The following is a 12,106-nucleotide window of genomic DNA, read 5'->3' as shown; positions in this document are numbered from 1 at the left end:
AGACCTAACTTAACCCCAACAGGCTTTATGAGTGAGATTATTCATGTGTGCATTATTACCTAATTAAATAATGTCCTTTCTGAGAAGATGTTGGTTACACAGATGACTTCTGAGGTAACCTGTGGAGCAGTTTTGATGGTCATTGCATCCCGAGCCCTCATCTGAATGGATCCGGTGAAGTTGCACCTTCACCATCGGAGGAAGTCAATGTGATTGCAGGGAAACGTCTACTTTCAGAGCATTTCCAAAGAATCTCTAGATTGTTACTTCAAAGTGAGGCTGGTGCACAGTTGAGACTAAAGTTGTGAATGTGATCATCAAGCTGGCCACAGCATGGCTTTGTGCCAGGGCCCCAAGCCTTCGTCTCTACCCCAGCGCTCTTCGCAGGGCTGGTTCTGGGAGGTTTAGGTGAGCCAGATAGAAGTGGGAGCCCACATCACTCACCACATCTGCGAGAGCCATTTCAGGGTCGGCTTGGTGACATCATTTCCTTACATGTGGCGTTTTACATTTCTATCAGTGCTCTCCTGAGTAAGAATGCTGTCTCCTCCAGAGTCTGTATAAATTCTGGTATCACAGTGCTTGTTCATAGGTGCCATGCTGCAGTCAGAAGTTAATTCCAAACATCTGGATTCCTATAGGCTTGGAATCTGTGTGTCTGAGTTAGTGAATTCTGTCATCCTGTGGCTTCTTCCTTTTTAAATCTTTGTTCTTTTCTGTGGAAGTTCAGAGGTAAATGTGTTTGACTTTTCAAAAACATTTTTCACGTCAAAAAAAAAAATCTTTCAAAGAGGACTGGGTAACAATGTAGTGTATATTGAAAATTAAGTTGAATTTTTCTGCATGGAAAATGAATTCTGCCACCATGGAAAATGAGTTCTTGCTATCTATCCAGTTCAAAATGGGATTTTCTAACCCCTTAACTCTACATTGGGGGAAGTGTTTATCTTTGTAAATCTTTGGACCTCTTATGGCATCAACCGTGGAACCTGTGAGTGACACTAAATGCATATGGATTGTGGCCTTTCTGGCATTTTTACGCATGTGATGTTAAGTTTGTCATTCAGCAGTATTTTGCAACTGGGGAGATGTTTACTGCCATTTAAATATTTAAAACAACAATCCTGCTTCTGCACTAAAATCAGCTCCGAATAAAGTCAGGTGATGGTTGCAAATGGGGGTGGATAGAGGCTGTCACTTGTTTATCAGTCATCTGTGTGGCCAAAATGAAGAGCAGTCAAAGTAGGCTTTGGTTTCTAAGTTTAAGTGAAGTGAAAGTTGCTCAGTCGTGTCCAACTCTTTGCGACCCCATGGACTATAGAGTCCATGAAATTCTCCAGATCAGAATACTGGAGTGGGTAGGTGTTCCCTTCTCCAGGGGATCTTCCCAACCTAAGGATCGAACCCAGGTCTCCTGCGTTGCAGAAGGATTCTTTACCAGCTGAGCCACAAGGGAAGCCCTTTAAAAGTTTAAATAAGACTTTATATATTTCTAAATCAATTTAGTATTGCTAATTGTGTGCGAAGATATTACTCAGAAGAACTGGGCAGTAAACACATAACTTCACTTTTAAATGGGGCTGGTGTCCATTCAGATTATTTTTTTGCTAAAACCTAGATGCATACCACAAATAGTTGAGGTTTAGGAATCCTCCTGTGATATTGCACTGAAAATTCTTGCCCAGTTTGATTTTTTTCTCTATTTTTCCCTATCTGTGAAGGAAGAATTGTTTCTTTGTCTTTGAAGGGAAAAAATATTCTAGCAGGATTTAAAGTGCAAAATAAGGACTATTTTTATTCTATATCGGACTAGTTTGGTTAAGTACAGCCACCCATTCTGAACCCGTGAAGAAAATGGGAAAAGCGGTTGCTTGATGTTGTAAGTGGTGCATGTTCAGTTGCTCAGACGTGTCCAACTCTTTGTGGCCCCTTCGGCTGTAGCCCACCAGGCTTCTCTGTCTATAGGATTTCCCAGGCAAGACTACTAGAGTGGGGTTCCATTTTCTCCTCCAGTGGATCTTCCCGACCCAGGGGTCAAACACGCATCTCCTGCATCGGCATGTGCGTTCATTACCACTGCACCACCTGGGATTGACCTCATTCTTACTTAAATGCAGGTTTCATTTATGATACTAAACCTTGATTTTGTTACTTTTCTTCAAGATTGCTCTTGTAAAAAGACGTCCAACAATTGCTATCAGTATTATCTCAACCGGTTGATTTTAGAAGACTCTGAATTTTTCTGAGGGTTTATTTGTTTTTGTTGTTGTTCAGTCACTAAGTTGTGCTGGGCTGTTTGCAACCCCATGGAGCACAGCATGCCTGGCTTTCCTGTCCTTTGTTATGTCCCAGAGTTTGCTCAAACTTGTGTCCACTGAATCGGTGATGCCATCCAACCATTTCATCCTCTGTCACCCTCTTTTCCTCCTGCCCTCAGTCTTTCCCAGGATTAGTGTTTTCCAATGAGTCAGCTTTTTGCATCAAGTGACCAAAGTATTGGAGCTTCAGCTTTAGCTTCAGTCCTTCCAATGAGTATTCAGGGTTGATTTCCTTTAGGGTTGACTGGTTTGATCTCCTTGCCATCCAAGGGACTCTCAAGAGTCTTATCCAGCACCACAGTTTGAAAGCATCAATTCTTTGGCGCACAGCCTTCTTTTTGGCACCTGGCTTTTCTCAATGTAAGCTTAACCAAACACGCATAGCCTTAATACCAATTTGGGTGGACATGAGATGACTTACACGTGCAAATAATATTTTGCTCTGCTCTCACAAGATTTATGTTTAAAAAGTAAACCTTGAGTGAAGATAAACCCAGTATTTCTGCATTATTTTAAATTAGCATCTGACTGTGTTAGGTGTTTCTTTTGGGGAAGCTTTACCGAGTCCGCTATTGAGAAGATCCCAAGACAGTTGGTGCTTGAGCAGATTGCAGAAATGGAGTGTAGTACAGAGCACTTTCTAAGCCCAGTTTGTCCAGGGAAATGTCCCAGTAGGACTTTGCAAGGCACCACTTGTCTCTTTCCTTTCCTGGGCACCTTGCATGTTTCTCCCTTCCTTTTTGGACTCAGAATGAAAGTCCTAATGTTGCTGAATGATGGAAATCGGGCTGAGACCACTGCTAATGACTGGCTGTGTGCAGCGTGCTCTTCCTCTGTGTTGTGGGCGCTCTGCACAGGAATTGGTTTGCCTTCTTTTATGACCTTGGTCAGTTTTCATCAATGCATAGAAAACCGGACTTAGAGAAGATCTTTTGGTCAAATCCTTTTAGGCCCGGAAGGAGCTAAAAATACTCTCTGCTTATTCTTTTTATTGCACGACAGAAAGCACATGATCAGACTTTAGTGTTATGTTTTATTAACAGCCATCTGTTTCTGCAAGACCCCTTGAGCTCTCTTGTATTAATAGATAACCTTTTATGAAGGGTTTTGGGGAAAGGTTATTTTCGATTTTCCTCAGTTCTTAGAAGGAGGAAGGAAATGAGCACGTATCTTATTTTGGCCAATCTCTAAGTAGTGGGATTAAAAAGGAAGAAGTGCCTGCACTTTACTATATAGGACAGCTGCGTCATGCTTGGCACAAGTGTTCTGAATTTTTTTAAAAGTCTCTATTGAATTTTGTTGTTTATGTTCTGGCTTCTTGGTGATGAGGCATGTGGGATCTTAGCCCCTGGACCAGGGACTGAACCCACACTGCCTGCATTGAAAGGCAGATTCTTAACCACTGGACCACCAAGGAAGTCCCGCAGCGTTCTGAATTTCAGCAGGAGTCTTCCTAGGATGACAGGGCCATGTGTTCCATCTAAGCTGAAGATAAGACAGTTCATTTCCTCCTCTGTGAAAACAGGACTGGAACTATCCCCCTCCCATGTAAGTTATAAAAGTCATATGAGATGCAAAAGGACTTTGATAGTTCCTCAGACTTAGTAGGTGGCCAGGGTCTATTATTTTCCTTTCCTGAAGTACAAGAGAATTTGACATGCTGGGGAATTCAAAACAGTCAATATCGTAGCAGCATGAGTTTTTATGTTTTTAGTTTCATGATAGAGAAGAAAATGGATTGAAGTGCCGATTTAAAACTGGAGCAAATGTGAAACATCCACTTTCCCTGTACACCTTTTAGTGTTTGCTTAAGAAAAATCAGAGGAGAATGAAGTATGTCAGATTGGTACATAATAGAAGCAAGATTGCTTTGATTTGAAACATTTTAGAAAGTTTTGTTATGCAGATGAATCCAGCAATTTATGGAAGGTTGTGTAGGTACACAAAGCAGTGATAAGTGGCGAGTGGGAGGAATGATTATGGCCCCTGAGATAAAGCACACTCATGTCTTCTCCCTTTTCCTCCATGGAGAGCAATCATGTGCGGGCAGTAAGTTCTTTCTGCTAATATGCCTGTGCTTCACCTTTAACATCAGAGAGATTTTTTAAACTGAAGGGTTGTAGAAAAACAAAATACTTCAGATCTGTGCGGAACCTCCTTTCGCTGGTGCTGGACGTGAGCCACACTTATTGTCTCGGTTACCAACAGCCACGCTTCATGTTGAACCATGTCGTTCACTGGGTGACCCACGGGTCCTAAAGTGCAGACCCTGCTTGTCTTTCATGAGAGCAGTACTTGTGCCCCTGCAGGGCAGCCCTCAGCTTACCTTCTCCTGTCCTGCCTGCCCCTTCTTATACAGAGGAGTAAAAGTTGCTGGAGCAACACGAAGGCAAGGCCAGTCTGTCCGTGTGTGCTCAGTCACTCAGACAGAGTGTCCAACTCTTGTCATCCCATTGACTGTAGCCTACCAGGCTCCTCTGCCCATGGAAGTTTCCAGGCAAGAATACTGGAGGAGGTTGTCAGTTCCTCCTCCAGTGGATCTTCCTGACTCAGAGATCAAACCCAAATCTCTTGCATCTCCTGCTTTGGCAGGTGGATCTTTACTAATGTGCCACATGGGAAGCCTCCCAGCAATTGCTGTCAGGTTTTAGCATCTTGGGGGATGCAGCCAATATGTCTTTACTGAGATCCTGTTAAGCTTGGGTATCAATTAAGTCCATTGTGGTTCTTTTTTTAAAAAATAATTTAATTTGTTTATTTTTAGCTGTGCTGGGTCTTTGTTCCTGCTCCGGCTTTTTCTAGTTGTGCTGTGTGGGGGCTACTCTAGTTGCAGTGCTCAGGCTTCTCATTGCAGTGGCTTCTCTTGTTGCGGAGCTTGGGCTCTAGGGTGCTCAGACTTAGTAGCTGTGGCCTGTGGGCTCAGTAGTTGGTGGTTCCCAGGCTCTCAAGCACAGGCTCAGTAGTTGTGATGCGTGGATTCAGTTGCTCTGTGGCATGTGGGATCTTCCCAGATCAGGGATGAAACCCTCATCTCCTGCATTGGCAGGTGGATTCTTTACCACTGAGCCACCAGGAAGCCATTCCATTGTTTTAAGTGTTAGAGTAATTTCCCCAAGAGCTGTCCAGCTTTACAACATAAACGAGAGGTGCAACACAGTTTGTGCTGTTGGGAAGGCCTACCTGTGAGTGTCACAGTGCTCTACATAATGGGTTTCCATATGCGTTTCACGTGTTAAAATCACTTGGTTAATTTCTCTGGTAGAACTGCTTCACTTCAGGGTACTGTGTAATAGAGAGCAGTTGTGGTCTCTGGGATCGGGTACCTGGATTTGAATCCCAGCCCCGCCCCCTACACCTGGACCCGCTTGAGCAAGTTAAGCTCAGCTTCCTCATCTGTAGTTGAGAACGATGGTACCCACTGGATAGGGTTGCCATCAGAGTGACATGGGAGAATGTATGTAAAGTGCACAGTGCCTGACGTGTCGTAGGCCTCAGTCAGCTTGTCACTGCTTTGCGGACATTTATACTTTGAAGATGTGCTTCTGTTGACCAAATGCTGGGAACAAATGGAGAGCTTTTTGTTTTTAAAGAAAATACCGTATAATCATATCGTTAGTACTGTAGGCCTCCTATAAGGTGGGCTTTGTATTCAGTTATGAGCCTTGATCAGAAAAAAGAGGGAGAGGAGGATAAAGCGTGCTTGTAACTCATTGGTGCTCAGGAAGATTTGCATGTACGTCTTTTTTGGTTTTTATTTCCCCCTTTGAGGCATATGGTCATATCTCAGTCTTTGGGCTGGGCAGCATTTCTAGTTGTAGGTTTTTACTGGGAGAGGAAAGTAAAGAAGTAGCATTTACTAAGTGACCTTTTGAAAGTGGTTTCTTTTTGTTTTTTTTACCAGCTTTATTGGGATATAAATTTGCACGCCATGCAATTCACCCATTTAAAGTGTACAATTCAGTGGTTTGGGGTATATGACATTATGCATTTTTTAAAAAATTATGGTAAACTATATGTAACATACAATTTGCTGTTTTAACGATTTTTAAGCGTATAATTCAGTGGCAGTAAGTACATCCACAGTGTTGCACAGCTGCCACCACTATCTGTTCCAGAACTTTTTCCTCACCCCAAACAAACTCTGTGGTCATTAGGCAGTAATTCCCCATCCCCCTGCTCCCCTCAGCCCCAGGTAAACCTCTCACCTGCTTTTCTGTCTACGAATTTGTCCTTTTGTGAGCTGTTTCTTCTTGAGCAACTCATTGCTCCAGTGAGATCTTAGTCAATTGAAACAATACCCTGGGTTTCCCAAATCAGCGTCGGCTTGGTTTGATTGCCCCGAAAGTGAGCACCCTGGTTTTCATAAAGGTGAAAGACAAGGTGAGTCTCGAGCACATGAAAATAGCCTTGAGTGTGGGGCTTCTTAAGACTAGAAACTAGTGCTTGTTTCCAAACCAGTTGTTGAGTTCTCCAGGCAAGGGGTGCTTGCCTCAAACTGATACTGCCTTATCTAATTTCTGCCTTGCAACCTTGTTTTCCCAAAGATTTATCCGGCAAGCTGCTGCTATGGCTTTATCAGAAGGCCACTTTTGATGTGGGCATAGGCCACGCCACATACCTCTACGTGGTGTGCTAGCCCTGCGGGCCCCCAAGGGCTGTCTACATGTGGGCCTGTTCTAGCCTTGGATTGGCTCTGGTTACTTTAAAGTACATGTCTCTCTAGCTTAATAACTTGTTTATCATTACAATTTGTAGAGGTTAGAAAAGATCAGTCCCTGGGTATATGTTTAAGCAGCCTGCCTTCTTCTTAGCAGGATATCATCTTAGTTTCCTGTGATTCCTGTTTGAATCTCCCCAAGCTTGACATTTATTCTTTGACAGTTCTGGAGGCCAGAAGTTTGAAACAAGGTATAACTGTGGCTGTGCTCCTTCTACAGCTCTGGGAAGGATCTGTTCCTCGCCTCTCGAGCGCCTGGCGATGCTGGCACTCCTTGGCTTGTCACCGTGTCACTCCGGTCTCTGCCTCCCCTCTGTGTGTATCCCGTCTCTCTCTTTGTTTTGTAAGGACAGTTGTGATGGTATTTAGGGTTCACTTGGATAGTTCGGGATATGTCCTCATGTAAGGTCCTTAACCTAATTTCTAGTTCCATCTGCTAAGATCCTTTTTTCAAAGAAGACAGCATTCAGAGGTTCTGGAAATTAGGATGTGGACCTATCTTTTTGGAGGCCCATTTATAGGCATGTTGGTAGTAAAGTCAGTATTCAATTTAGATAGTCCTTGCCTTGCTTTGGCCCTGGCTGTAAGCAAGTAGGTCATAGTTACTTCCAAGACTGTTTCACAGTTGATTTATATGAGTCAGAGGTTAGCAGGATACCCTAAGAAATTTAGAAGAGATGAAGTGAAGAGAAGTGAAGTCGCTTAGTCGTGTCCGACTCTTTGCAACTCCATGAGCTGTAGCCCGCCAGGCTCTTCTGTCCGTGGGATTTTTCAGGCAAGAATACTGGAGTGGGTTGCCATTTCCTTCTCCAGGGGATCTTCCTGACCCAGGGATCAAACCCAGGTCTCCTGCATTGCAGGCAGACTCCTTACCGGCTGAGCCACGAGGGAGTTTAGACTAGCTGCCAAGTATCTTCTCCACTGAACATCTTCCATGGTACAGAGTATTTCACCCACAGTGACTATAATTTCTGACAGCATCCCTGCTGCTAAGTCACTTCAGTTATGTCCGACTCTGTGCGACCCCGTAGACGGCAGCCCAGCAGGCTTCCCCAACCCTGGGATTCTCCAGGCAAGAACGCTGGAGTGGGTTGCCATTTCCTTCTCCAATGCATGCAAGTGAAAAGTGAAAGTGAAGTCACTGAGTCGTGTCCAACTCTCAGTGACCCCATGGACTGCAGCCTATCAGGCTCCTCCGTCCATGGGATTTTCCAGGCAAGAGTACTGGAGTGGGGTGCCATTTCCTTCTCTGACAGCATCCTTGAGGAGGTAGGTAATAAGGTCTGTCATTTGCAAGCTGAGACCATCTGCTGCGGGCCCCAGAAACAGTCGAGTCTGGGATAACCCAGGTCTGTCCTCAGCTGGGGGTAGGATTCTTCCTCCAGAGCATCAGTCTCTAAAAGAGACAGCTTGACAGTTAGTAGGACGTTCTCTTAAGAGACAATGCTGCTGCTGCTGCTGCTGCTAAGTCACTTCGTCGTGTCCGACTCTGTGCAACCCCATAGACGGCAGCCCACCAGGCTCCCCCGTCCCTGGGATTCTCCAGGGAAGAACTCTGGAGTGGGTTGCCATTTCCTTCTCCAATGCATGCAAGTGAAAAGTGAAAGTGAAGTCGCTCAGTCATGTCCGACTCTTAGCGACCCCGTGGACTGCAGCCTACCAGGCTCCTCTGCCCATAGGATTTTCCAGGCAAGAGTACTGGAGTGGGGTGCCATTACCTTCTCCGAGACAATGCTAGTGTCACTGAAAGATTTCTTTCTCTGCGTGTTTGGCTTGAGCAGTGATGCTAAAAGATGTTGACTTGGACCACCGGATCACGTGCGACCAGTTTCCTCTGACATTTTACAGTCTGCTGTTTTATAGGTCCAGCAGACGTTGCCTTTGTACAGTGTTTAGTTTAACACTTTTATTTGATGTAATTTGATATGGTTCATTTGATGGAGACTGTTTAAATGAGCTGCTGACTTTCTTTCCTTTTGCCTTTCTTCCCCGCACCCCGCTTGTTTCTTGCGTTACATCTCTGAGAAGGAAAATGAGTTGGCTTTGGGACAAATGTCGGGTAATGCTCTATTTGTCAAGACATCAAGTGACTGGACTGGAAATTGCACGTGCACCCCTCTCCCCCACCCCGAGTGCAATGAAAATAGCTGGTGCTGCAGTGACTCCTCTACCCAGTGGTTGCCCTCTCATTTTACACAAGAGCTTTAGTGAGCAAAATAAACGAGCTTATTTTGTGAGCAATGTCTGCATGCTTCCTACCCTGGATGATAAAATTAGTTTTTTATGGCGCATAAATATGTATAATGATGAGCCCTTGCATACACGGTTCTCATGAAGTACTTTTTACTGCTGTGCCCTGAAGGAAATACCAAGACCATTTGCAAGAACAGTAGAGCTGGCAGTCGTTAAAGGTTTCAGTTTTCCTCTGGAAGGCTTGGGACTTGGAGTTAGGTGCAAATTAATTCACCACTCAAATCGTGTTGAGATGAGATTGTACTCGCCATCTCCGTATTCCGGTCTGCAGTGGCATAAGAGGAGTGCAGTTTTGCTTGGAAATCTGTTCTTTGAGGTAAAGCTTTTTAGGAAGAGACGTGTGGTCTTGAACAAATGCACATGTTTACTCTTTAAATGAAATACTGAGTTTCTAGGTGGAAGAATGAAAAGTTTGGGGGCTGGAGGGTTTTCCTTTTGCTCAGGCAGAACCAGAGTAAGCACTATCCTCTTTTATGAAGACAGGCTGTAACATCAGAAATCCTTCTAGATCATTCAGGCCTGTGTGTATGTGTACAGATCTGACCTTACAGAAAATAAAGCTCTTGTATTCAGATACCTCATTATCTCACTCACCCCTAAGATGCGCGGATTCACAGGGTTTTCCTGATGGTGATCATGGTGTGTGGGGTCGGGTGTGACCTCGAGGCCCGAGGCCTGGGTAGCAGCTGCTTCTGCACTGCAGACGTGGAAAGGTTGTCCTTTGACCTGTAGCAGCGTGGCTGCCTTCTCTGCTCCTTCATCCTGGTTGCCTTCCTCAGTCCACCCAAAGCTCTTCTCAGAAAGCAACCTCATTTCTTATATCTGGACTCTGCCCCATTGCACGAAGCTATAATTAAATTAGCCCTTAGAGCATTGCCAAAAAATACCAACAAAAGCCTATGTCTGAGATCTTACATCTCGAGTTCTTGCACTAGAGGTGATTCAGAACGCGCGTCCTCATTTGTCCCTTAGAGGCTCCTGCGGGGACTGAGGCTCACTGTTTCACGTGAGGCTGTGGGAGGAGCTCAGGTTAAAAGCCCGATGTGAGGGGGTACGGGCTTCCCAGGTGGCACCAGTGGCAAAGAACCCGCCTGCCTGCCAGTGCAGGAGAGGTACGAGACGTGGGTTCAGTCCCTGGGTCAGGAAGATCCCCCAGAGGAAGAAATGGCAAGTCGCTCCAATATTCTTGTCTGGAGAATTCCACAGACAGAGGAGCCTGGCGGGATTGCACAGTTGGACACGACTGAAGTGATTTAGCTCACATGCACGTGAGGGGGTACCTGGCAGAGAGAAGGTGAGGCCTTTAGTGTAAGACTAGTAATGGGGAAACTTTGGGTCTGAATCTGTCTCTGCTCCCATGATGGCCAAGGGTGAGCCACTGGAGCAGGAAAAAGCTGCTTCCTCGTTCCCTGTGTGATAGGACCTGGTGCCTGTCCCCCAGACACCAAAGGATCAGAGGAGGCTGAGTGTGCCGTAACAAACACTTATTTTAGTCAGGAACCTTGTCCTTTTAAAAAGTAATATATTCTTATCCTGATTGAAGCACAAATTACCCACTCGTAATTCCACCAGCCAAAATAAAACAAAACTGTCATTTGGTGTATTTCCTGCTAATGTGTTTTCTATCTGTATTTCATGTATTAATTGAGATTGTACTGTTATATAATTTGGTAACTTAAAAAAATTCAATAAAGGATTTTTCAAAAGACGTTAACACCAGTGGTTAGCAGCGTGGCATTGCTGGTCTTCAGTGGCGGGTCTGGTGAGCATCGTGGTCCACTTACAACCTAACCCGTGTGTCTGGCCTTCTGTCAGCTGCACACCCACTGCCCTGTGCTGGGTATTACTGGTTTTTTGCCAGTTGTCTTTTTTTTTTTTTTCTTTTAAATGTATTTATTTGGCTTTGCTGGGTCTTCATTGCGGCATGCGGGATCCTTAGTTGAGGCATGTGAACTCCTGTGGGATCATGAGTTGCAGCATGTGGGATCTGGTTCCCTGACCAGGAATTGAACCCAGGGCCCCCCTGCACTGGGAGTGCAGAGTCTTAGACACTGGACTACTAGGGAAGTCCTGCCAATTGCTTCTTTGAGTGGCCCCCAGTGCAGGTCATTGATCCACTGTCTGTTTCTGCCATCACTTAGCAGCAGTGGAAACCATGCTGCTGCAGGAGCAAAACGAAATATTTTCTTTCATTTCTGAATAGAGTTATTGGCTTTACATTGTAGACTTGGTCATGCGGAATTTTAATGAACCGTAATGATCTTTTTGTTTCCCAGAGGTTTGCGCCTCTGTGCAAAATATTCCTAAGTCACCTTCAGGACTTCCTGTCTGCATTTTTGAATGTCACCTTTGCCCTTTATGTTTTCTTGAGCACAGCTGCATAAAGCAGGTTAATACCAGCACTGTTTGCCATCCATTTTCACATTGGACAACTGCAAATGATTCAGATAAGCCACAGTCCAAGACAAGCTCTTGTGTCATCAAAGAATATCCTTGGACCTTAGTGTACCTCTTTTGAGCTGCTAAATGTGTCTTGTGCTTGCCAGAATCTGGGTCTGAAGCTTGTTGGTAAGGTCGGAGAATTTTGACAAATTTGAAGAGTCTGTGTGTGTGTGTGTGTGTATCAGCCTTGGGGGCCGTATTTGTGGCTAAAGCTTGTGATGCCAGAGGGGCTGCTTTGTTGCCAAGTCATAGAAAGGGTTGGACTTTGGCCAGTGAGTTGCCAAGAGAGTAGTTTATGCCATCTTTTTTTTACTTTCTTCTTCAAAATGAGGAAAACAGTGGTCAGCAGTTGTTTCCCCCAGTTGACCTCCTGCAG

The 12,106-nt window shown here is 44.8% G+C and overlaps 1 protein-coding gene across 7 annotated transcripts in view; it reads left to right on the top strand.

The window, feature by feature from the left end:
• The window catches only part of PARN (poly(A)-specific ribonuclease), a 179,310-nt gene that overhangs the window by 43,146 nt on the left and 124,058 nt on the right, over positions 1-12,106 (top strand). The window lies entirely within an intron of this gene.

Source organism: Bos javanicus, chromosome 25, assembly GCF_032452875.1.
Source record: "Bos javanicus breed banteng chromosome 25, ARS-OSU_banteng_1.0, whole genome shotgun sequence".
In the NCBI taxonomy this organism is placed as follows: Eukaryota; Metazoa; Chordata; class Mammalia; order Artiodactyla; family Bovidae; genus Bos; species Bos javanicus.
Note: the sequence above shows the minus strand (reverse complement) of the source record. Positions and strands in the feature narration are given on the sequence as shown.